The sequence below is a fragment of the Tachysurus vachellii genome, chromosome 22 (assembly GCF_030014155.1).
Source record: "Tachysurus vachellii isolate PV-2020 chromosome 22, HZAU_Pvac_v1, whole genome shotgun sequence".
NCBI classification, from domain to species: Eukaryota; Metazoa; Chordata; class Actinopteri; order Siluriformes; family Bagridae; genus Tachysurus; species Tachysurus vachellii.
In genome coordinates this window covers 1,331,815-1,356,969 of record NC_083481.1, presented here as the reverse complement: position 1 = coordinate 1,356,969, position 25,155 = coordinate 1,331,815, and the positions used below count along the sequence as shown (strand labels likewise).

General features: G+C 41.9%; 1 pseudogene; it reads right to left on the bottom strand.

Moving 5' to 3' along the window:
• Positions 1-1,125: 1,125 nt before the first annotated feature.
• Positions 1,126-22,906, bottom strand: LOC132838412 (NACHT, LRR and PYD domains-containing protein 12-like; annotated as a pseudogene).
• Positions 22,907-25,155: the final 2,249 nt, after the last annotated feature.

The following is a 25,155-nucleotide window of genomic DNA, read 5'->3' as shown; positions in this document are numbered from 1 at the left end:
AGGCAAAAAGCCAGCCAGCTTGCTTAAAGTGATGAGCATGATGGCAAAGGCAGCTACTTGTTGAACATAATGGTTTGCCTTGACATTGTAAGATACAATCCTATCTTATCTGCAATGCACAGGGTTTAGTCCGTGTTGCAGTGGATTGTCTTGCGCTAAATTCCTGTCCTCAGACGAGCACCAGAACTAGCGGGGGTCAAGATTTTTTTTCTTTGAGCCTCACGAAAATCACTTTAGATATCACTTTAAGACGTGTTGATTCGTTGCGACTCTTAATCTTGAGGAGAAATATGCCGCGCAGCTCTCCCGCGGAGTGAAGAAGAGGTGGAGTTACGAAATTTCTCAGACAGTTGAAGTGTCCAATGGAGTTAAGAGATTTGCGTTCAAGCTATTTTCAAGACTTTAGATTGGATAATAACTTGTAAAAAAAACAGACCCACGTGGGGACTGACCAATAGCATCGATATGTGAAAAAATATGAAATTGACCAAATTTGGACATACGAGGTTTCCGCCCGACAGCGACGAAATACGTATGTTAGTATATTATATTAGTGCAACCGTAAACGCAACGCTACCTGACAGCATCTTAAAGCAGTCTAGAGGGTGGTGTAGTGGAAATTTTAAATATCATGTGTTTTATATCATTGTTATGTGCTTTTGCAGTAAATTAAAAAAATGTACATAGAACATTAGGGGAGTTTGTGTGAATGTGCTCGATAAGAACTGAAAATGGAGGGTGCATAAAGATACACACACACACACACACACCTGGGGTACAAATAGGAGAGTAGAATTTGCCTCTACACAGTGAAGATTCAGCTCTCTTTTTTGTCAGTTTAGTAAATGTACATACCCCAACAGATGAAAAAGAAAAGAAAGAATTATTTAATCCTTAAAGAAGTATTTTAAAGAAGTATAAAGAAATAATAATGATGGAGGACTTTAACAGTGTTTTCAGTAAACTCTATATGGCAGATGGGATGGTTTTTAAATCAGATACAGAGAGTAAAGAACTAAAGGATCCAATGAGTGAAAACAACGTGATAGACGTGTGGAGAGAGAGAAACAGAGGAAGAAACTAATTTTCGAGAAGGAATATAGTGAAAAACTCTGTATGCAGGACAAGAATTGACTGTATTTTATTTATAAGAAATGAAGAAAACTTTATAGACAAAATCAGAAATGAAGAAACAAGTTTGAGTATCATAAGTTTTTGTTTTTTACTCTGGATTGTAAAATATATTAAAGTGTGAAGTTGTAGCTGAGAGGATAAAAGGATGTGATCAGTCACAGTTATTGTTATGGATCTTCTACATCTGAATATGAATGATTCAGTTCCCAAACTGCTGGAAATGTGGGACATGTTCTAACGCTTCACCTCCATAACTGCTTTATTCTGGAAAAAAGGTCTGAGGAGAGAATCCTGTCATACACCAGACCAGGTCTGTGTATCATAATTAATGCTGAAAAACACAACAGGACAGAATTACAGACACATTTAAACACATTGCTTATGAACAACAGAAGCATAAATACACACATTAGATGTGACATTTTACAGCACACAGTGAATATTACTCAATATCATACAGTAAAGAGACAGTAAGTCAGTAACTCACAGTAGTGTCTCCAGTTTACAGTGTGGATCCTTCAGTAGATCAGAGAGCAGCTTCACTCCTGATTCTCCTGGATTATTACTGTTCAGATTCAGTTCTCTCAGGTGTGATGAGGAGTTTGACCTCAGAGCTGAAGCCAGAGCAGCACAACCTTTATCTGTAATACTGCAGTAACGAATCCTACAAGAAAGAAAACCTTCTCACACTTAACACACTCAGTTTTAGTATTGAAAACATGTACTACACAAAATCTTTATATACAGTACATTTACTCTCCATCTCACACACACAACAATGACAATATATCAGATAACTACAATTACAGTTACCACAGAGAACTGTTTATTAAAACTCTGTGTGTGTGTGTGTGTGTGTGTGTGAGTGTGTGTCTGCGTGTGTGTGTACCTCAGTATCTCCAGTGTACAGTGTGGATCCTTCAGTCCATCAGAGAGCAGCTTCACTCCTGAATCCTGCAGTTCATTTTGACTCAGGTTCAGTTCTCTCAGTCTGGAGGAATTTGAGCTGAGAACTGAGGACAGAACTCTACAGCTTTCCTCTGTCAGATCACACCGACCCAGACTGGAAGAGAAATGATGAAATATCAGAACACTGATCTCAAACACACAAACACAGCCATAATCCAGCTAAAGTTGAAGATGTGACAGAAACGTCAGTGTGTTTGTGTCACACACACAAATCAGAGGACAGGACACCACATCAGCACATTTACAGGAGCAGGGACATCTTTCTGCACTCCACAATCTCTCAGCTACAATTTATTATAACACCATTAGGTCATGTACATAACACACACATGTGAGAGTGAGCAGCCTACAAACACTACACTCTGATCTGTGTTCAAGTTACAGAAAATAAAGAATTATAGAAATTATTCCCAATTATTCACCCAAATATTTATAAATGAAAATCATGGAAATTGTCAGGGGTTCCTAAACTTTTGCATACGACTTTAATTACAACCCACCAATACTGAGACCATCATCAACTGAAACATTTGTAGAAGTAATTCATTTTGTAACATTACTGATGATCTGAATCCATTGTGAGTTTGTCATAATAAATCAGATATCACAGTAAAACAGCCTTGTGTTATGTTCCATAAATATTATTGGAATAATTCTCATTATAATCAACAAGGTTGTTCACACTGAACATCACGTCGTGACAGTTGTGACAGTTGTTTCACTTGTAAACATGTTTTCAGATGTTCTCTTGTCTGCACTACAGTGGCATGTTACAATCTCACAATGAACCATGTGTTTACATTTGAATCAGTTTGAATAAAAGGATTTTAGTTTTGTTAGGAGTTTAATTTTTAACTCCATGTTCAGCATCAAGTGCTATATTCATGGCAAGAGCAAGAGAATAAACAATAAATAAATAAAAATTTACACATCAATAAACATGTACATGAATATAAGAGTTCCAAAAAAAATAAAAGGATATTCTGAAAAAAGTAAAATATTTCACCTTGAGCAAGATGAGCATCTTTATGAATGTTTTTAATTAATCTGTGCTAAACATTTTTAATCTCAAATGTTACTTATATTTGTTATAAATGTTATACATTTCTCTAAAGTCATTAAAAGGAGACCAGTTCAACAAAAAGTGGTTGAGTACGAGGAGTTCTACATGACTGTCTAATCTTATTTCCTGAAGGTTTTGTAGTTTAACAGATTTAGCTTTACACAGATTATGAAGTCTTTAACTACATCCCATAATAACCTACAGTCCTCCACCAAGTTGCTGTTAAAGCTAATAAATTCCTCAAATTCAGTCATAAACTTTAATAAATATGCTTTTTTCAGTAAGGAGGAGATAAACGTCTATCTGGTGTCTTACTTGGACAAGCTGTTTAAGGAGGCAAAAGAAAAAACCCTTTGTTATCTGAGCTATCAGGATCAAGAGGACATGACTAAAGCTGTGAAAGAGATGTGGAGAAGAGAAAAAAACATCACTTCTCAATAAAGATCTGTGATTAGATGAAAAGAAAGTGTAATCCTTCAAATCTCAGTAACACACCTCAGAGAAACCTGGTTACACACACGATCTGGGCTCATAACAGAGAATATAACAGAAAACACACAAAAAACACCAATAACTTTCACCCAAACTGTGTATTATACAACAAACCACTAAACAGATACAATAAACCCACAGCACCAGTCTTTCTTTAAATGAGACAGTGCTTTTAAACAATATATAAGGTGAGTGGATCCACTACTCAACATAACTGAGGAAGCTGCTGTTCCTCACTAAACTAAACACATATACACACAAACACTAAAGACGAGTCAGAACATGAAAAACACAAACAACAACAAAAATGTAAACTAAATAATAACCCCAGACTGGACTGTGACCAATATGGACCACTCAAGAAGATTCAAGTCCAACAGTGTAAACTAACCAATAACATGTAAGATAGATTGACCTGTGGAATAAACCTAAATATTTGCTTTTTGTCTTTTTTTAAATAAAAATACTGTTGCATTCAGAAATTTAAGTAAATATGTGTCAGTGGGGGCAGCGCTCAACTGGAGCAGTGGTGGCTCAACTGGGGCAGTGGTGGCTCAACTGGGACAGTGGTGGCTCAACTGGGGCAGTGGTGGCTCAACTGGGGCAGTGGTGGCTCAACTGGGACAGTGGTGGCTCAACTGGGGCAGTGGTGGCTCAACTGGGGCAGTGGTGGCTCAACTCTCAACCCTCGCTGCTCCAGGGGCGCTGTATCATAGCTGCCCCTGCAGTCTGACCCCAACCTCCTCAGTTGTGGTATGTGAAGAAAAAAGAATTCCACTGTGCTGTAATGTATATGTGGCGATAATAAAGGCTTCTTTGCCCCGTTCTATTCTATTCTTTGTCTGTGATTTGGAAAAAATGTAAAAGCTATAATTCATTAATACACTGATGTAAAGCAAGAGTTTATACTCATATCTCTGTCTATCTTACTGAAGACCCTAGCAGACCTATTAAGGAGTAAATGCTAAGAAAATTTGCCTTGTGCATTTTGTTGTACAATGATGTGAAATGCTGTAGTAAAGTAAAAGGGATCGTTTACCCAAATATTGTCATTCACATTGATTCACCTTTATGTCATTCAAAACCTGTATATGACTCACCTGTGAAACACAAAAGATATTTTGAAAAGTCTCAATGGATTTGTGTCTATATAATGGAAGTCAGCGGGTGGCTGAAATGACATGAGGGTAATGAAAGAAATGTCATTTTTGGGTGAACTTTCCCCCTAAAGATTATTTCAGCTTTTACCCACTCTCATGTTATTCCAATCCTGTTTGATTTGCTTTCTCCTGCAGAACATGTTTGAACTGTACAACACTGAACCCCATTGACTTTTGTGTCCATTGTACTGTATGGGCACATAACCACTGAGACCATTTCTTAATGTTTTTGTGTTCTACAGAAGAGTTTTATATATAGGTTTTAAATGACACAATGGTGACTAAATGATGAGTTTTATTTTTGGGTGAAATATTCTTTTAAAGGGGTGGTAAAACACGTTTTTTCGAAGGCTTGATTGTGTTTGTGGGGTGCACTGTTATGTGTTCATGCTTCATTTTTTTAAAAATTGCATTATTTTTCATATATTTTACCTTTATTCTACACTGCTCTGTCCCTCCTTGTAAAAAATTTTAGTGAAGATGATCGAGCAGAACCTGTTCAAGAACGGCTGTTAAACGACGTTTCAGAATGTTATGTTTTTTTTGTTGTTGTTGTCTCATACTTTTTAGATACGTTGTTATTTAATTGTACTAATTATAATAGTTGATGTTTAATTTACAACAATAAGTGTTTGTCTATTAACAAAAGTCTATTCAAGAACCTTTTTTATTTAAAAAAAAATATTTTATTAGGTGTACATGTAATAACTGTGCAAAAATGCCAACTGAAGAGGAAAACATCGCTGCAAAGAAATACAGAAGGTAGTGTAATAATAAACAGCTTCTGTTTTTAAAGTTGGAACTGCTCCATCTTTCAGGACAAGCCGTTGGGCGAATCCTGCATTGAACTCGCGAAGATTGTGGAAGCTTTCCTCCGTAAAATGTGCAGCACAGAGAGCGAGATTTGGGTAATAATTATGAGGGACCGAGTTTAAAAAATTTTTTAACAATTGATCCATAACTTCCCCGTCCCTAGGAAGGCTGAACAAAGTGGACCTGCAATCCGGATGAAAATAACAGCGTTTCGTCGGCATCGCAGCAACGACACTCCAGCCTACTAACTGTACCACAACAACTCTTCTCCACAGCAATATAAAATGCCCTCTCCCCCCCTTATTTAATATTCTCGGAGGAGGGGTTTATGTAAATATTGGGCTTAGTGACGTCAGCAACCCTGGAGGAATGTCGTGTATTCCTTACCGGCCGTTTGTAGTCCTTAGAAATGGATTTCTTTAAAAGCAAATACCTCCCTTTGCTTAAAACTTTGAACGTTGTAACTTTGCAGATGTTGTTTATGCTCAAACAGGAACATTACACACTAGCTAAAGTTAGAAAAGTGAAATCGTGTTTTACCACCCCTTTAACACACATAAATTTTGAATAACTGTATCATTGTAATTCTCCTCTGAAGGATACAGATGCACCCAGGACTCAGGACTCGATCCAGAAGACTGTGTTGGGATTGTTTGTTATAAAAGGTTCAAACATTGAAGATTGCCCAGTAGATGTTGGAGTGATATTGGAGGGTGTGAGAGTTCTTGAAGATCTCAACAATGTAGTGTATGTCACAGCCGAGCTGATAGGGCTGATATATGCACTGAACTTGTGCTGCCCAACAGAACTCAGGTACACTTTTGAAGCACTAGAGAAGTTATTTCTGGAGCTAGATGGCAACAAGCGATCTAATAAAGTACAAATGCTGAAGACAAAGCTGCTGTCAGATGTGTTGGAGTAAGGGCTGATCTAATCTAATTTGTCAGTAAACTTTACAGTTTTGTACAGTAATGTTTAATTGTAACTATACAAAGCAAAGCATTTGTGTGTGAACTTGAAATAAAAAACTTTGTGTTAAAGTTGAACTAATTGGATGGAACCACTGTCAATAATCTAAATGAGGTGTTTGAATAAAATGTTCTTATGTTGGTTTAAAGAAAAATATTTGAAGAGTTTTTAAAAGATGAAAACGTGTTCAGACAACTGAAGCATTTTATGTTACAGGAAAGTAATTATACTTATTTGACTGAACATTAATAATTCATGTTAGTTTCCTAATTCAGTTTTGTTGTCAAAACACAAGATTGTGGCACAGATTAAACACAAAGCTTAAATATTAATTAAAACTAATACTGTAAGGTTGTGGTGAACCACTGTCCATAATTTATTTGAGTTTAAAGTATATTTTTTTGAGCATCAGTGATGAAAAGCTCTTTCTTAGCAGCATAAAGAATGGCTTGGAGGGTTGTCATTTAAACTCTGTGAGTGTGTGTGTGCGTGTGTCTGTGTCTGCCTGTGTGTTTGAGTGTGTGTGTGTCTGTGTCTGCCTGTGTGTTTTGAGTGTGTGTGTGTGTGTCTGTGTGTGTGTGTGTGTGTCTGTGTGTGTGTGTGTACCTCAGTTTCTCCAGTGTACAGTGTGGATCCTTCAGTCCATCAGAGAGCAGCTTCACTCCTGAATCCTGCAGTTTATTGTTAGTCAGGTCCAGTTCTCTCAGACTGGAGGAGTTTGAGCTGAGAACTGAGGACAGAACTCTACAGCTTTCCTCTGTCAGATTACACTCACGCAGACTAGAAGAGAAATGATGAAATGTTTGATTTATTTCTCTGATAGTGAACTGAGGTGTTTCCATCAGTGAGAAATAAAGTGTCTACCTGAACACAAGGTTCTAATATCAGGATAAAAATATAAAATGAACATCTGTGTACAGATGTGACAAGTAAGAATGAGCATCACAGAGAAAAGGATCCTGCGATTTCTCGCCACATCACATACATACTTTAGTCGTATATAAATCTTTGTGAACTCCTGTGCAGACACGTTATTCTGTACATCTAAAACATCTAAAATAGTCTGTGTACGTTTTACTCATTTGATGTCCTATTTACGGCCGTAGTAAGTTATGAGGACACAGAGATCCAGACCTCTGTCATTTTTAATTATTAAATGGTCATTTATAATAAACTCTTATTTTTTATATTGTTTATAAATATAATGATTTACACGCTGTTATAATTACATAATGTTTAATACACAACAATACTGAGGTGCAAATATCCATCCATCCATCTTCTACCGCTTATCCGGGGCCGGGTCACGGGGCAGCAGTCTGAGCAGGGACACCCAGACTTCCCTCTCCCCAGACACTTCCTCCAGCTCCTCCGGGGGAATACCGAGGCGTTCCCAGGCCAGCCGAGAGACATAGTCCCTCCAGCGTGTCCTAGGTCTTCCCCGGGGCCTCCTCCCGGTTGGACATGCCCGGAACACCTCCACAGGGAGGCGTCCAGGAGGCATCCGGAACAGATGCCCGAGCCACCTCAGCTGACTCCTCTCGATGTGGAGGAGCAGCGGCTCTACTCTGAGCTCCTCCCGAGTGACCGAGCTCCTCACCCTATCTCTAAGGGAGCGCCCAGCCACCCTGCGGAGGAAACTCATTTCAGCCGCCTGTATCCGGGATCTTGTCCTTTCGGTCATGACCCAAAGCTCATGACCATAGGTGAGGGTAGGAACGTAGATCGACTGGTAAATAGAGAGCTTCGCCTTGTGGCTCAGCTCTTTCTTTACCACAACAGACCGGTATATCAACCGCATCACTGCAGAAGATACACCGATCCGCCTGTCAATCTCCCGCTCCATCCTTCCCTCACTCGTGAACAAGACCCCAAGATACTTAAACTCCTCCAATTGAGGCAGGAGCTTTCCACCAACCTGAAGGGGGCAAGCCACCCTTTTCCGGCTGAGAACCATGGCCTCGGACTTGGAGGTGCTGATTCTCATCCTCGCCGCTTCACACTCGGCTGCAAACCGTCCCAGTGCACGCTGAAGGTCCTGATTTGAAGAAGCCAACAGGACAACATCATCTGCAAAAAGCAGAGACGAAATCCCGTGATCCCCAAACTGGACTCCCGCCGGCCCCCGACTGCGCCTAGAAATCCTGTCCATATAAATAATGAACAGGACCGGTTACAAAGGGCAGCCCTGCCGGAGTCCAACATGCACCGGGAACAAGTCTGACTTACTGCCTTAGCAGAGGGCCCCGGACCCCATACTCCCAGAGCACCCCCCACAGATCACCACGAGGGACACATTCGAATGCCTTCTCCAGATCCACAAAGCACATGTGGACTGGTTGGGCAAACTCCCATGAACCCTCCAGCAACCTGGTGAGGGTATAGAGATGTTCCAGTGTTCCACGACCGGGACGAAACCCGCATTGTTCCTCCTGAATCCGAGGTTCGACTATTGGCCGAATTCTCCTCTCCAGTACCCTGGCATAGACTTTTCCGGGGAGGCTGAGGAGTGTGATCCCCCTGTAGTTGGAACACACCCTCCGGTCCCCCTTCTTAAACAGAGGGACCACCACCCCAGTCTGCCAGTCCAGAGGCACTGTCCCCAGCCGCCACGCGATGTTGCAGAGGCGTGTCAACCAAGACAGCCCCACAACATCCAGAGACTTGAGGTACTCAGGGCGGATCTCATCTCATGAGGTGCAAATATCTACTATCTAATAAGTACCAATAGCATGTAACTATTATTTACACTTAATATTACCAATAAATGCTATAAATCATTAAACTTTAATAATATAAGGAATAATAAAGTTAACAAATAATAAACTTATACCTGTAAACTGGGCTTGATACTGTGGCTAGTGGGTTTCAAAAGGATAAGACTAACTAATCCTACTTGACCAGCTCTGAGCCTCGAACCAACACAAGTCCAGTATGGGAGACAGTGCCTTAATGATACATTCTCTCACACTCTCTGTCTCGCTCTCTCTGTCTCGCTCTCTCTGTCTCGCTCTCTCCGTCTCGCTCTCTCCGTCTCGCTCTCTCCATCTCGCTCTCTCTCTCTCTCTCTCTCTCTCTCAGCATTTCAACAGTATTGTTTTAGGGAAATTATTTTATATGACTAAAGTTGACAATGACATGTTGTGAGATCATGCGTAGAAAAACATGCCCAAAATAAAAACCGTCTCCACACATGAACTTACAACACTTTCAATGGGATGATGCCACCAGCCTCCTGCATCAAGTAAAATGAATCCATCTTTTACACCACGGACAATAAATAACTTTGTAAACTGTATAGACTGAATTATATATCTGTAACGCAGACACTCAGAAGAGTTTTAAACAGCTGATTATTTATTCAGAGCTTCACATTTTAGTTTTTAATATGAAAAACTTACAGAGATCCAGAGTCCCTAGACAATCTGGTCTATACCTGTAGGACAGTGGGTTCTGCGCCCCCTGGGGGATATTGTGTGAAGCACAACACATGTATTTCTATTCTTAAAAATTAGTTCCCTTTCGGAACTCGAGCTGCGTCAAAATGCTATGGGAACGCCCCTGCGTGACCGCGCTCTGAACCACGTGTGTAATCTGACCAAGAGGCGTTGGGACGTGACGTCATCGGCGGGGGACGTTGCGTAAACAGGAAGCTACAAATGGCTGGTAAGCGCTGGTTCAGGTAAGCGCTGTGTTTTTCTGATCGAGTGATGGCTAGCAGACAGAGATTCCGTAAATGTGTTTATCTGTGTCCCCGTTTCATTACCGGGAAGGATTCGCATGATTGGTGTGTTGTTTGCTTGGGAGTGGAGCATGCACAATCGGCTCTAGGGGGAGTCGATTGCTCGCATTGTAGCCGCATGGCTATGCGCATGCTTCGCTTTCAGAGTGTGCTCTTCGAGAAGAGCTCTCTCCCTCGCGGCTCCGGTCCCGCTCTTGCCGAGGCAAAGTGGCGCCGGCGCTCGTGGGGCTCGCAGGCCGATTTAGCAGCGGGATTGGAGTCGGATGAGTCCTCTCCAGCCTCGTCTGAATTGAGCTCCTGCTCTCGAGGAGAAGCAGGCCCGATGGCGTGACATTACATGTCTCTCCCTCCGAGGAAGGAGAGCTGATGGATGATAGCGAGCCCGTGGGCTCCTCACGGCTTGTGGTTTAGATTGGCAGCTGGATTTAGATTGGCCGGTGGAGCAGCAGAGGCAGCGCGCACCCAGTAAGCTGGATGAGCATTTCCTGCGTCCTGTGTCACTTTCTGGCCGCCGGAGCCTGCCGTTTTTTCCCGATCTGCACGCCGAGGTGTCCAGATCCTGGGAACCCCGTACTCAGCGCGCACTTCTCCTAGTCACTCCTCGCTCTACGCGAATGTGGTTGGGGCTAAGGCGTGCGGCTACAGGGCGATGCCGTGTGTGGAAGAGACGCTGGTTAGCTATCTCTCCCCTAGCATAGCATCATCGCTAAAGGCTCCGGTGTTCCCTACTAAGCTGCTACGTGCTACGTCGGCCTTAGTAGGGAAGGCCGCAGGCTGCCTCCACACCATGGGTATGTTGCAGGCATACCAAGCTGACCTGCTAGGTGATTTGGATGAGGGACTTAGCTCCGGGATATTAAGGAGTTGCGTCGCACTGCCGACTTAACCCTTCGGGCCATGAAACACGGCACGGGCCGTTGGTCGGTCCATGGCAGCCCTGGTGGCCACAGAAAGGCATCTGTGGCTCACCTTGTCCGACCTCCCGGACAAGGATCGAGCTGTGCTATTGGATGCACCGATGGCTCCTCCTGGACTGTTTGACGACGCTGTGACGGCGGTAGTGAACAAGTTCCAGGAGTCTAAAAAGCAGTCGGCTGCATTTCAGCAGTACCTCCCTCGGCGATCTCGTGGGGCTGTTCGGCGGCAGCCCCAGCCTGGTCCTTCCGGGCACCGCGAAGCCCAGAAACAGAGCGTTGCCACCCGATCTCCGTGGGCGGGGCCTAAGGGCCCAAGGCGACGCTCTAGGCCCAAGAAGGAGCAGGATGACCTGGGGGTCACCCTCGCCTCCGACAAACGGGCAGTGGTGCGTAGATCCTGCCGGTCTACGGTTGGGGGGATGGGGGACACCTCACGTTACGGTGACCATCCCTCCCCTGCACCACCGGGGCACCAGGCCATTGGTTCTGCCACAAGATGTGCTCCAGAGCAAGGCCCCCTCCAGCGGGCACCTCCCTCCACTTCCGTCCAAAGCCTCGGTACGGATGGGGGAGACCCACCGCCTCTCTTGAGGTGTCAACGGCCACAGTACGTTGCTCCGGCCATTTGGGTCATGGAGGCCGTTCTGCCAGCCCTGCCACAAGGTGTGCCTCAGGGTGCAGATTCCCTCCAGCGGTTCGCTCCCCACCTTTCCACCTAAAGGTTCGTTGTGGGGGGGAGGGTCCGCCGCCTTTCACGAGGCGTTATCAGCTGCAGGGCACGGCCCCAACTGCTCTGAGTGGGTCAGAGGCCAGCCCCGAGGGACTGGGTCCCGTGAGGAACTTTCTGACAGCTTGGGAGGAGCTGCAAGGATTCTCCTGGTGGGTTCTGCGGAGGTCCAGGGACCTTGCACTGTCCCCTCTGGTTCTCTCTCTCTCACCCAGCCCTGTTAGGTCTGGATGCCATGGTGCAGTCGTGGCCGAGGCTATGCCTGTACGCTTCTCCCCCGATCGCACTGCTCCCTGGAGTTCTGGAGAGAGTTCGCCGGGATGGAGTCTGTCTCCTCCTGGTAGCACCTCGATGTCCGGGCAAGCCATGGTTTGCTGATCTGGTGTCCCTACTCAAGGGCCCTCTATGGGAAATTCCCCCCAGGAGGGATCGCCTCTCACAGGCGGGTGGAACCCTGGTGCACCCCCGCCCAGAGCTGTGGAGGCTGTGGCTGTGGCCCCTGAGGGGGCACAGTTCATAGCGGCTGGTCTCTCTACCGAGGTAGTAGAGACCCTTCTCCACTCCAGAGCTTCCTCCACGAGGAGGTCGTACGCCGCACGATGGCAACTGTTTACGTCGTGGTGCGAGCACCATGGCCTGGAACCAGTTAACTGCCCGATCGCTTCAGTTCTGGAGTTCTTACAGGAACAGTTTGCCGCTGGGTTAACCCCCTCGACCCTGAAGGTTTATGTGTCCGCAATCGCGGCATATAGCATCCCGCCGGCGGGGCAGTCGCTGGGTAGGCACCCATTGGTGACACGTTTCCTCCGCGGCGCCCGGAGGCTGAGGCCCGGGACGCGACCCAGAGTGCCTGTCTGGGATCTGGCAGTTGTGCTGGCGGCTCTATCAGAGCCCCCTTCGAGCCATTGACCGAAGTGGCCCTTAGGTTTCTGTCTATTAAGACCACCTTCCTCTTGGCGATTTCCTCCCTGAAGAGGATCGGGGATCTGCAGGCCCTGTCTGTGTCCCCATCTCGCCTGGAGTTTGCCCCTGGCATGGGCAGAGTGTTTCTCTATCCGAAACCTGGGTACATACCTAAGGGGCCTTCGGCCCCCTCACGACCTGTCGTGTTGCAGGCATTCTGCCCTCCTCCGTTTACAGCCCCTGAACAGGAGCGACATAACCGACTGTGTCCAGTGCGATCACTGGTCACTTACCTCCGCAGGTCGAGTCCGTGGAGAAAGTCGGAGCAACTGCGTCGTGTGATTGTGTCGGCTCACGAGTCCTCTGGCTCCCCGCACCGCTCGGGGTCCGAGCTCACTCCAACCGGGGTGTGGCGGCCTCTACGGCCTGGTCCGCTGGAGTGGCACTCCAAGACATCTGTGACACTGCGGGTTGGTCCACCCCGCTGACCTTCGTCAGGTTCTATGACCTTGACCTCAGAGCCACCCCGGGCTCCTCTGTCCTACGTGCAGGTGCCGAGGCCATCACTAAGCAGGGTCTGGTCAGTGTGGAGTGATTGGACACTCGTTCCATTAGCGTTTCGACGCAGCTCAAGTTCCGAAAGGGAACGTCTCTAGGTTACGACCGTAACCCTAGTTCCCTGAGGAACGAGACGCTGCGTCTCCATGCCACACTCCCTGCATCCCTGCGGTGCTTACCTTCTCTCGCAGGAGCTAGCGTCTTGTCCATCTCTCGGCCATTTGTAGCTTACTGTTTACGCGACGTCACCCGCTGATGACGTCACGTCCCAACGCCTATTGGTCAGATTACACACGTGGTTCAGAGCGCGGTCACGCAGTGGCGTTCCCATAGCGTTTCGAGAACTAGGGTTACAGTCGTAACCTAGAGACGATACGCGTGAAATCGTGTTTCTGCACAAAAAGACATGCATTCTTAATAGCCACATCTGTATAAACTTGGACAGATCTATGTGTCTCAGCTCATATGAGACGATGTATTTAACTTTCTGAAACAGGATAATGTGCTGAAACTCATATTTGACTCATATTTCTGGTTCACTGAAGTCCCTCCTGTGTAAAATACTTGAGTGTGAATGAGAGAGGTAGACCTACTGATTCTGAACAAACTGTTAATTGTTGTTCCTGAATGATCTCGGTGAACGAAACTCGGTGATCTGCTGACTCACTGATGTGGTTCATTCAGTTCACCACAAGAAGAGAAACAGGGTGGAGCAGTGCATTTAAAAAGGATGTAGCACTAAGACAAGCCTTATATGTTGTTGTGTTCTTCGCAGCATAATCCACTATACATAAATGTGTAACAATGACTGATGGCTGTTTATTATAACATTGTTCCACTGAAAAGTACTTCATACATAATAAGTAAAAATGTGTCTTTTACCACATTACATTCATAAAATCATTCATGATCACTCACTCAAAACTAACCTAAAACTAGACTGAAATATCTTCATAATAAATACACATGAACTTTTATTATGAACTGTGTGAATGAAACAATGACGTACTCATAATATCTTAAAAGACTCACTGATGTAGTTTAATTATATAATTTTGATGAAGAGAATCAAATGATGTGAGTCACTGGGATGAATGGAAATGAGCAGCTCTAGTTCTGGTACTGAGTTGGAGCTTTGGGGAAAACAGCATCATATAATACCATTTCTGTACAAGTCCAGGTTTATCAGAGCTTTATCTCTTAATGATCTTCTCAATGTTCTATTTTCTGCTTGATTTTTCATGTCTAATGACTTTAATATTGTGCTGTATATACATATATACAGTATATATATATTCTACGGTGTGTGTGTGTGTGTGTGTTTGTGTGTGTGTGTGTGTGTGTGTGTGTACCTCAGTATCTCCAGTGTACAGTGTGGATCCTTCAGTCCATCAGAGAGCAGCTTCACTCCTGAATCCTGCAGTTTATTGTTAGTCAGGTCCAGTTCTCTCAGACTGGAGGAGTTTGAGCTGAGAACTGAGGACAGAACTCTACAGCTTTCCTCTGTCAGATTACAGTCAATTAGACTGGAAGAGAAATTATGAAATATCAGAACACTGATCTCAAACACACAAACACAGCCATAATCCAGCTAAAGTTGAAGAAATGTCAGTGTGTTTGTGTCACACACACAAATCAGAGGACAGGACACCACATCAGCACATTTACAGGAGCAGGGACGTCTTTCTGCACTCCACAATCTCTCAGCTACAATTTATTATAACACCTAATGAATGACTCCTAAAAAATATAGATGTGTAAAAATATATCATCTATCATAAACAATGTAAATAAAGGATATTAGAAAGAACATTGTACTGTTTACTACAGATGTCACTGTTACTATTTCAACACAACTTTAGTGAACCCTTCTTTCTCCACAGAGTAAATGGGATCATGTCTTTCATGCCTCCACAACTGAGAAGTGAACGTGGGGTTTTCTTCTCAAATCTGAGCTCCTTCCCTGTTTACAGAGTGACGTCACATCAGCACGACTGCACACAGCATCAGAAATAAACAAAGTCAAACTTCTTACCTTTAAATGAGTCACACTGTATATACACAAGTATTAGCTTTAGATGGATCAACATACAGACAGATTCGTTTGTTCAATCTAAAACACTGAATATACACATAGCAGGAAATCTAACCCACCTTGTAGGTAAAAATCTAACACAACACTACTGTGTGTTACACTAAAGGATTTGTGTAGGTGGGCTTCAGGTGGCTATAAGTGACATGGTACTTCCTGAAGAGTGTAGTGTATATTGTATAATACACAGTGTGGAACTAGCTTTGAACAGCACAACCTCCACAAACCTAGCAAGGTAAGTGAGACGTCCGACTCCAAGGTAGCTGTCAGAATCAAAACACATCATTTAACTTCAACAATTTAACTGTCATTATTGTCTTCTCTTATGGAACACACTTTAGCCCCAGTATTAAAAAAATTATGTGTCAGATACAATCACAATACACCTTCCAAGTCAGTGCTTTAACCCAGGACTAGACAAAAGAAGTTAGCACCTAATTCACCTCTGTAACTCAGTTATAAAACTCAACTTAAGCTGAATACGAGACCATATTCAATACAATAAAGAAAATCCACCTCCACTCTTTCCAGTATGGTACAATTCAGTATTTTCTTCCCAGTCCAATAAGAGCTCAAGTGATATCAGACCTCAGAGTCTGTAAACCTTTAGTCCAATGTGTAATATTTTATCAGTACTTAATGATGAACAGAGAACAAAACCAGTCTGTTATTAACGTTGTACAACAAAAATATAGATTAACTACAGCTGCTTATAAATACAAATACAGTTCACAGCTTAAAATCTCCAAAATCCACAGAAAGGTTCGAAAGAACGAAACCTGACGTCTCTTCAACAGTAACGTGATAAACCTGACCGACCGTCACGTGCAACCGTCTTTGTGTTCACCGTCTGTTTTTACCACATCCACCATCTTCTGATGCAGTGAACCAGACAATAAACTGTGTCTATAATTCAACTACAACAGATTAACAACAATCACGACCCAAGAACAAGAATGTGATCGGTCATTAACAGTTTGGTGTCTTTGTCGGGCTCCAAGTAGAACAAAACAGGACATTTTAATAACAGCGGTCACGACACTACACTCACCTGTGACACATTATTCATCCTCTCTCTTTTTACCTGCTTGTACACTTGATAAGCAAAGAACAAAATGAACCCCATCAAAATAAAAGTCTTCATATAAAAAGTCACATTTAAAATCCATCCTCTACAAACAGGTCAGTGTTAGAGAAAGAAAATCTTCATCACTCATCTGAGTTAGCTGCCTAGCTTGTTTCTAACATAATAAGAAGATAAAGCTGAACATTTTCCCACTTCGTCTGTCCAATGTGTCGAGGTCCAAAATGATGATTGATGTTTTATTTACCTCGAGCTCAGTCCTCGGTAAAGTTTAGCAGTAATGCAGACTGAAGGAGACTTTTGTTTTTCATTCATATTGGGGTCAATTTTTAAAAAGCGTTTATGTTTTATTTTAATTAGAAAGAAGAATTGAGTAAAAAAGCCATGACAGAGTGAATCTCCCCACAACACTGTGTCACACACAACAAAAGATGAGGAACTTAAACATAAAGAGATACTTGAAGGACATTAGAGTGTTTTAATATTTACTTTTTATATTTTCTATCCATATTGATCCCATTTTGTCAGTCTGATGTTTTTCTCGTCTGTGAGAGTTTTGTTAAATGTCACTTTCAAAATAAACAGAAAAGAAAAAGTCTTTCACTGGTGTTTAGTTCAGAAATGTCTTTAGTTCTTAAACGCATGCAGTTATTTTGTATAGATGTTTTTACATCAGTTTTAGAGAACACTAAATGTTTCATGATTCATATATAAAAGCTATAAAATGACTCATATGATGTTATAAGATTTTGTCCATGTGGCCCAGCCCTCAGTTCAGATATAACATGTTAGTGTAAAAAGTGAAACAATCTTCTGTAAAAGTACCAGAGGTTTGTTTAAAGATGATTAGAGGAACTATTAACTAACATTAATCCAAACAGTGCAGTTCAGTGTTACATTAAAATAATAAACCATGTAGTAATACATATAAATACATCATTTATAAATAATAATACTCACACAGCTTTTCTGGAGGATTTGACCACTGGCAGCAGCCTCAGAAGACCTTCATCTGATGGATAATATTTACTCAAATAAAACTCATCCAGCTTCTGTTCTGAGGTCAGTAACACAAACACCAGAGCTGAACACTGAGCTGGAGAGAGACTGATTCCACTGAGATGTCTGTGACCTCCTCTGTTCACATAAGTTTGTACTTCCTGCACTAGTGAATGATCATTCAGTTCATTCAGACAGTGGAACAGATTGATGGATTTCTCTGGAGATGGATTCTCCCTGATCTTCTCCTTGATGTACTCCACTGTTTCCTGTTTGCTGTGAGATCTGCTTCCTGTCTGTGGCATTAAGTCTCGTAAGAGAGTCTGATTGGACTCCAGTGAGAGACCCAGAAGGAAGCGGAGGAACAGGTCCAGGTGTCCATTCTCACTCTGTAAGGCCTTGTCCACTGAACTCCTGAGGAGATCAGACATGTTTGGATTTCTGAAGAAATTAAAAATCATTCTGCTGTTGTATACTAAAAAAGATCCTGTGCTTTGCTCCATAAGCACATTTGTCTTTCTAAAAATGAAGTAGAAAAATACATATAAAGCAGCCAGAAACTCCTGCACACTCAGATGTACAAAGCTGAACACCTTCTCTAGGTGAAGCCCAAACTCCTCTCTGAAGATCTGGGTACACACTCCTGAGTACACTGACACATCTCTGACATCAATGCCACACTCCCTCAGGTCTTCCTCATAGAAGATCAGGTTTCCTTTCTCCAGCTGGTGGAAAGCCAGTTTTCCCAGTGCCATGATACTCTCTCTGGTCTGCTGAGGATCAGGGTCACATTTCTGATGGTACTTTTGGTTCTTGTGTTTGACCTGAAAGATCAGGAAGTGTGTGAACATTTGAGTCAGAGTCTTGGGGATCTCTCCACCCTCTGCTTCACCCAACATTCTCTCTAGAACAGTGGCTGAGATCCAGCAGAAGACGGATGTGGCACATGATGTAGAGGCTTCTTGAAGACTTCAGGTGTGTGATGATGTTATTGGCCAGGCTCTGGTCACTGATCCTCTTCCTGAAGTACTCCTCTTTCTGAGGATCACTGAAGCCTCGTACCTCTGTTACCTGGTCTACACACTCAGGAGGGATCTGATTGGCTGCTCCTGGTCTTGTGGTTATCCAGAGGAGAGCAGAGGGAAGCAGATACCCCTTGATGAGGTTCGTCAGCAGCACATCCACTGAGGCTGACTCTGTCACATCACACAACATCTCATTCTTCTGGAAATTTAGAGGAAGTCGACACTCATCCAGACCATCAAAGATCAACACCACTTTGTAGGAGTCACAATCTATTGATTCTAGTTTTCTTTTTTCTGGGGAAAAATGATGAAGAAGATTCATGAGACTGAGATTTTGCTGCTTCATCAGATTCAGCTCTCTAAATGGAAGTGGAAACATGAAGGTGACGTCCTGATTTGCTTTTCCTTCAGCCCAGTCCAGAATGAACTTCTGCACAGAGACTGTTTTTCCAATTCCAGCAACTCCTTTAGTCAGCACAGTTCTGATGGACTTGTCTTTAAAGAGATCATTACATTTGATGGGTGTCTCCTGTGTTGCTGGTCTCCTGGACATGGTCTCAATCTGTCTCACCTCATGTTCATTATTGACGTCTCCACTCCAACCCTCTGTGATGTAGAGCTCTGTGTAGATCTCATTCAGAAGTGTTGAGCTTCCAGGCTATGAGATTCCTTCATTAATTCTTTCAAACTTCTCTCTCAGCTTGGACTTAAACTTTGGCTGAGACACAGAGGAGAGTTCTAATAAACAAAGTAATAACATGTTTTAATGTAAAATCACTGAGCTCAATAAAAAATGTAAATTTATTTCAGTTCCTGCTGTTTGTTCCTGATTGATGTAATAAATATTACTGAAGGATCAGGACCATTGTACAGAGTAACCACAAGCTGGACCATGAACAGAACAGAAAAGCAGCAGATTTACATGATATTAAAATTACATTTAAAACTAAAAGTGTTCATATCTAAAACTATTTCCTCTCTCGAAAGTGAACCTGATGGAATAAAGTCATGACTCAGAGCTCTTACTGTTGTGCAGTGTGTTAGCGAGATCTGTGTGGTTCATGTTCTTCAGGACGTGCAGTGTGATCTTCAGCGCTCCCTCTGTGACACTGTGCAGATCCTCCTCATCCTCCACCTCCCTCTCAGTGCATGCTGGGTAATCTGGACTCAGGAGCTTCCTAAAGCTCTTCAGCTCATTCTTTATCAGAGTGATGACTTTGTGTTCCAGCTCCTGGTTAGAAACACACAGGAACAGATCTAAATATGATCATATTAGTGACAGATGCTTTTAATTTATAAAAAAAAAAGTAGAAGTCTCTTTTTATTATCACATTTAAACTTAGAACTGAAATTCTGATTACTCATATAACTGATTACCCATAATGCTGCTGCACATCAAGTCATTACAAAGGATCGTAAAACACACTAAAACACACACACTAAAACACACTAAAACACACACACTAAAACACACTAACACACACACACTAAAACACACTAACACACACACTAACACACACACACACTAACACACACACACACCCACTAACACACCAACACACACACACACACACACACACACACACACACCTTGAATATGGAGTCCAGATGATTTCTGCTGATGTTTGATTTCTTCTTTTGTGGTCTGTGAACAAACAAAACACATCATGTGATATGGACGTATTGGACGTATATGGATGTATTCATAGCTGCACAAATCACACACTAATAAATACAGACACAGATATTTAACACTGCACAGTTTAGTGTTTTACTGCTTCAACACCTGATAAAGCTCATGAAGGGCTTCATAATGAGACGAGTGAGTTTGATCAGGTGGAACACTGCTGTAAAACACCTCACTATACTGACCTCACATCAGTAGAACTGTCTCTGGCTCTGAAGTTAAATAGAGGATCCATTGACCAGTCACTCTTCATGGACACACAGCTGGGTTCTGGTGAGTCTGATCTCTTTCTCTCCATCATTCTAGAATTACAACAGAAATATCAGCAATAATTAATACTCTGCTGTCTCAGCACTGTTAAACAATGTGTTCATCATTAAACACCAATAATTCCATCTTTTTAGTTCAGATCCAGTCTGTACACTTATTCAAACAGGAGACAGGCCTCATAAGTCAGGAATTACACTGATATCAGGAGTCCCAATCACAGCTAACTGACTCAGCTGGGTCTTAAGTAGCACCAAAACATTGCTGGTCTAGACTTAAGAACCGCTTGTGTCAGGGGCTGTGGGTGGGGCTGAGCTACTGTTAGTGCATTTGATAATATACCAATGTTTAATACACTTTTACTTTACCGCAATATGATACATTATCAGCACACATGATAGTAGGTAGCTACATGCTAAGGCTAACCTTTTTTTCTGTGTTAATGATAAAATAATGTTATGTATTTTCTCGATTACAACCTTTGTTTATATAGATTACATGGAGCTGCACGTACACGTTGGATTCGCCGCGTTTAAATGCTACTGTAGGTTCACAAAGCCATGAGCATTAACAGTAAAGTAAAATCCACCATTGTTGATGTTGTGTTTGTTTTTGCCGCTGCTGTGCTAACGTTGCTGTGTAACGTGACACGTATACAGTGACGTCAGACTCGGCTCTGTGACGGCTCTCTAGCCGATGGAAAGGCAAACCGGTTCTTAGAAGGATCACCAGTGGAACCAACTTTGAACCAGCACCCGGTTCTTTTTGGTGGAAAAGGGGTATTAAAGCACTTTTCCTCACTGCCAGTCCGAGAGCTGCAGCACTGCACAGTTTAGTGTTTTACTGCTTCAACACCTGATAAAGCTCATGAAGGGCTTCATAATGAGACGAGTGAGTTTGATCAGGTGGAACACTGCTGTAAAACACCTCACTATACTGACCTCACATCAGTAGAACTGTCTCTGTCTCTGAAGTTAAATAGAGGATCCATTGACCAGTCACTCTTCATGGACACACAGCTGGGTTCTGGTGAGTCTGATCTCTTTCCCTCCATCATTCTAGAATTACAACAGAAATATCAGCAATAATTAATACTCTGCTGTCTCAGCACTGTTAAACAATGTGTTCATCATTAAACACCAATAATTCCATCTTTTTAATTCAGATCCAGTCTGTACACTTATTCAAACAGGAGACAGGCCTCATAAGTCAGGAATTACACTGATATCAGGAGTCCCAATCACAGCTAACTGACTCAGCTGGGTCTTAAAGCCTGTAGAGTTCACTGACACAAAGCTATGCTGCTCTTATGCTCCACATTACACAGTCCTTTTTACTCTTCACTCAGTGAATGATTTGTCTAAACTGTTCTTAGATCAGATCAGTGATATATTCACTGCTATTAAACACCTTAAAGCAAAGTTGAGTTCCTGTGTTAACTAGTGAGTGTTTAGAGATACAGATGTGTTCCCATGAGACGGTGTGTATTTACAACCCAGTCTCATGGCAGTTCGTCACATAGGTCACAAAATGTAATCTATTTGATTCGTGTTCGTGGAGACGGAGCTCCTTTTTGTACGTGTCACAAAGCACGGACTTTCAATCTAATGTATTTCAATAGGAAGCATCTTGTCTGCACCAGGTTTTTCTTTCTGCCACTCGGAAGCATTGTTTTTGCTCATTTGTTATTCATTTTTAAACTTTAAGCACTACATTACTCAACATTTAACCAGGAGATTTTATCCTTGTTTTTATTGCTTTATATTCTGTAGGGTAAACATTGTGCTATGGTTTCTTTTCTGAGAATCTATTTGGTGTGTTAAATCGGACAGTAAACTAAATACATTACCCATGAGTCTTATCTACTTTTACTATGTTGAAGTAACTAAAACAACCTGATGACCCACCGCCGATTCTCTTTTAATGACATCCTCATCTTTCTTTCAACACATAAACATGAAAGTGTGTTTGATAATTCAACAATACGATGTCATGGCGGTCAGAGTATATTCTGGCAAACAGTTTCCCTATTGCGTTTCGCAATCGGCTTAGCAAACTGTAGCACACACCGTTTACCAACACACGATGCGTATCAACACGCTATCAAGTTATAAAACAACCTGTGTACATTAAAGTACAAACAAAACACCTTTTGTACCCACAAAACTCTTCTGCATCTAGTGTCACTTCAGTGTGTTTATATATTAGAGCTTTAGATACTCACTGTGTTTTTACTCCTGACATCTTTTATTTTTCATGCGTCACAAAATGGAGCTGCTGACTTTCACTTTCATTTATACTGCAGAGGGGGGAAGGGCAGACACACACTTCTCGCGCTCAAGATGTGGTGCTGGTTTGTTTGTATATACATTTACATTTACACCATTTAGCAGACACCCTTATCCAGAGTGACTTACACACAATGATTAAAACTGGCTCTATTACAAAGAACAAAACAATCCATATAAAGTTCATCCTATAAATCATCATTATAGTGCAAAACATTTCAATTTAGATTTACAGAATGATACTTGACAATCCATAGTGTGACAAAGAGTAAGACTATAATATGATGTAGAATATTTACTGTAAATGTCCAGCATAGTGTTTTTGTATTCTTACTTTTTGATCAGATATTTCTGTGCATGAGTAGTGTGTCTTGTCTAATACATTTTGATTTATGTTTTTTTTACTTTACATTTACAATTGAGTAAATGTCCCTAAACTTACCTCAATATTTTATCAGTACAATCTCCATTCTAGCCAAAGATATAGCACTTTCACTTGTCTTCACATCTTAAACGCTGCTTTTTACAAGATACAGTTCTGCAAACTGCAAAATTCATGTTTTAGTACAAATCTAATGAAAGAAGTACAGCCCAGTATAGGTTTTCACACACACCTTCAAAATTAGAAATCGAGTGTTGATTTTCATGTGTGAGGTTTTGCACTTGCCATGCTATACTGTGCTTATCACCAACTCGCAGCTTCAGAAAGTTTCTAGGTATCAATAAAAACATTTTAAGTTTGGACATTTTAAACATTATGCCTTCTGTTTAAAAGTGGTTCCATGGTATGTGGGCTTACCTCCAGTTTCACAGAACTTTACGTTCATACAATGTTTCCTTTCCCAATGGATTTACAATTAAAATGCTTTACCTGGTCATGCAGACGATCTTTCAAAAAGGGGACACGATCCAATATTACAAATATTTTGTAAGTATTCAATAAAAAATTCAATCGAAAAAAAGATTTGAGATTACATAGTTTATCACACATACCACAAGCATCCAGTGTGATCCAAAGTTAACAGCGTGCAACCAAATATCCTCTAAAGGAGATTTCATCTGTGGGATGATCATTTGACTTGCATCATGTAGTTACATGTTATGTATTATGTCATGGTTATGTAATTACCATCAACTTTTGGTTTACTTAAATACCTTTATCAGACATCCAAAAAGGCCAGAAAATAGAGAAGTTGACCCAGATACTCACAGCAGATGCACTGGTTTCTGTTAAAAATAAACAAAGCAGTAAGAATTCTGAAAAATTACAGGATCCTTTTAAAAGTACACTGACACTTTGCACACCTTTTGCTTTTAAACTGGACGGTGTAGGTATACATCAATGACCGGTGAAGAGAAAATGTTAAACAACCTATTTGTACTTTAAACCACAAGTAGGCTAATTTTAGTCTCACTTACTTCATCTGACAGCCACTCAGACGCTTGCAGCATGCAAAGAGAATTGTAAAACAGCTTATAAGGTCCCACAACTGCTTCAACCTGCCCATTTTTTCGTTCAAAGCCGACAGCTTTAGCACTAAAGGAACATTTAGCAAAGTCAGTATTTTTACAAAATAGGCCATTACATATAGTTAACTCAACAGGGCCAACAGGCCAACAGAAAATGAACTATTTCCAAATCCTGATAGCTTTAAAAATTTGAGTCTTGTGGCCATTTTAGGTGTCAAATGTGGCCGGCCAGCATTTCTAGCTCCAGAGAAATCAAAAATGGGAAACACTGGTAAAGATTAATAAGCAAAACAGTCTGCATCAATTTGCACAAACAGGGTCATAGATGTATTGTGCAGCACATGAATTTAGAAAATTTCTGAGATAGCTTGTGCTTAAATCATGATCCAGGTATTATTAAATGAAAATATTAACATTTAAAATAATGTTATAATGGTTTATTCTAATAGTCCCACCCCTTGTTTCTAACTTGTGACCAACAGATTAGTTCTGTAACTGGGAAAACCAAACCTGTCAAGCCAGCTTATGCAAATAACAAACTGGTGGAATAGGCATCTTTAAAAAATATATATTTTGAGAATGCAAAACAATTGCTAAAATCCCATTACAACTAATTTTTGTACTTTTAAAAACCACTCACTTCATTAACAACTTCTCATCCTTGATCGCTCAGTATTCTTTTAGGGCAGCCATGTCTGTAGATAATAGAACAAAGTTGTTTTCCAACTTCAGCTGCAGTTTTGGTTTTCAATGTGAAGGCCTCAACCCACTTTGAGATGTAGTACACTCAAAAAAA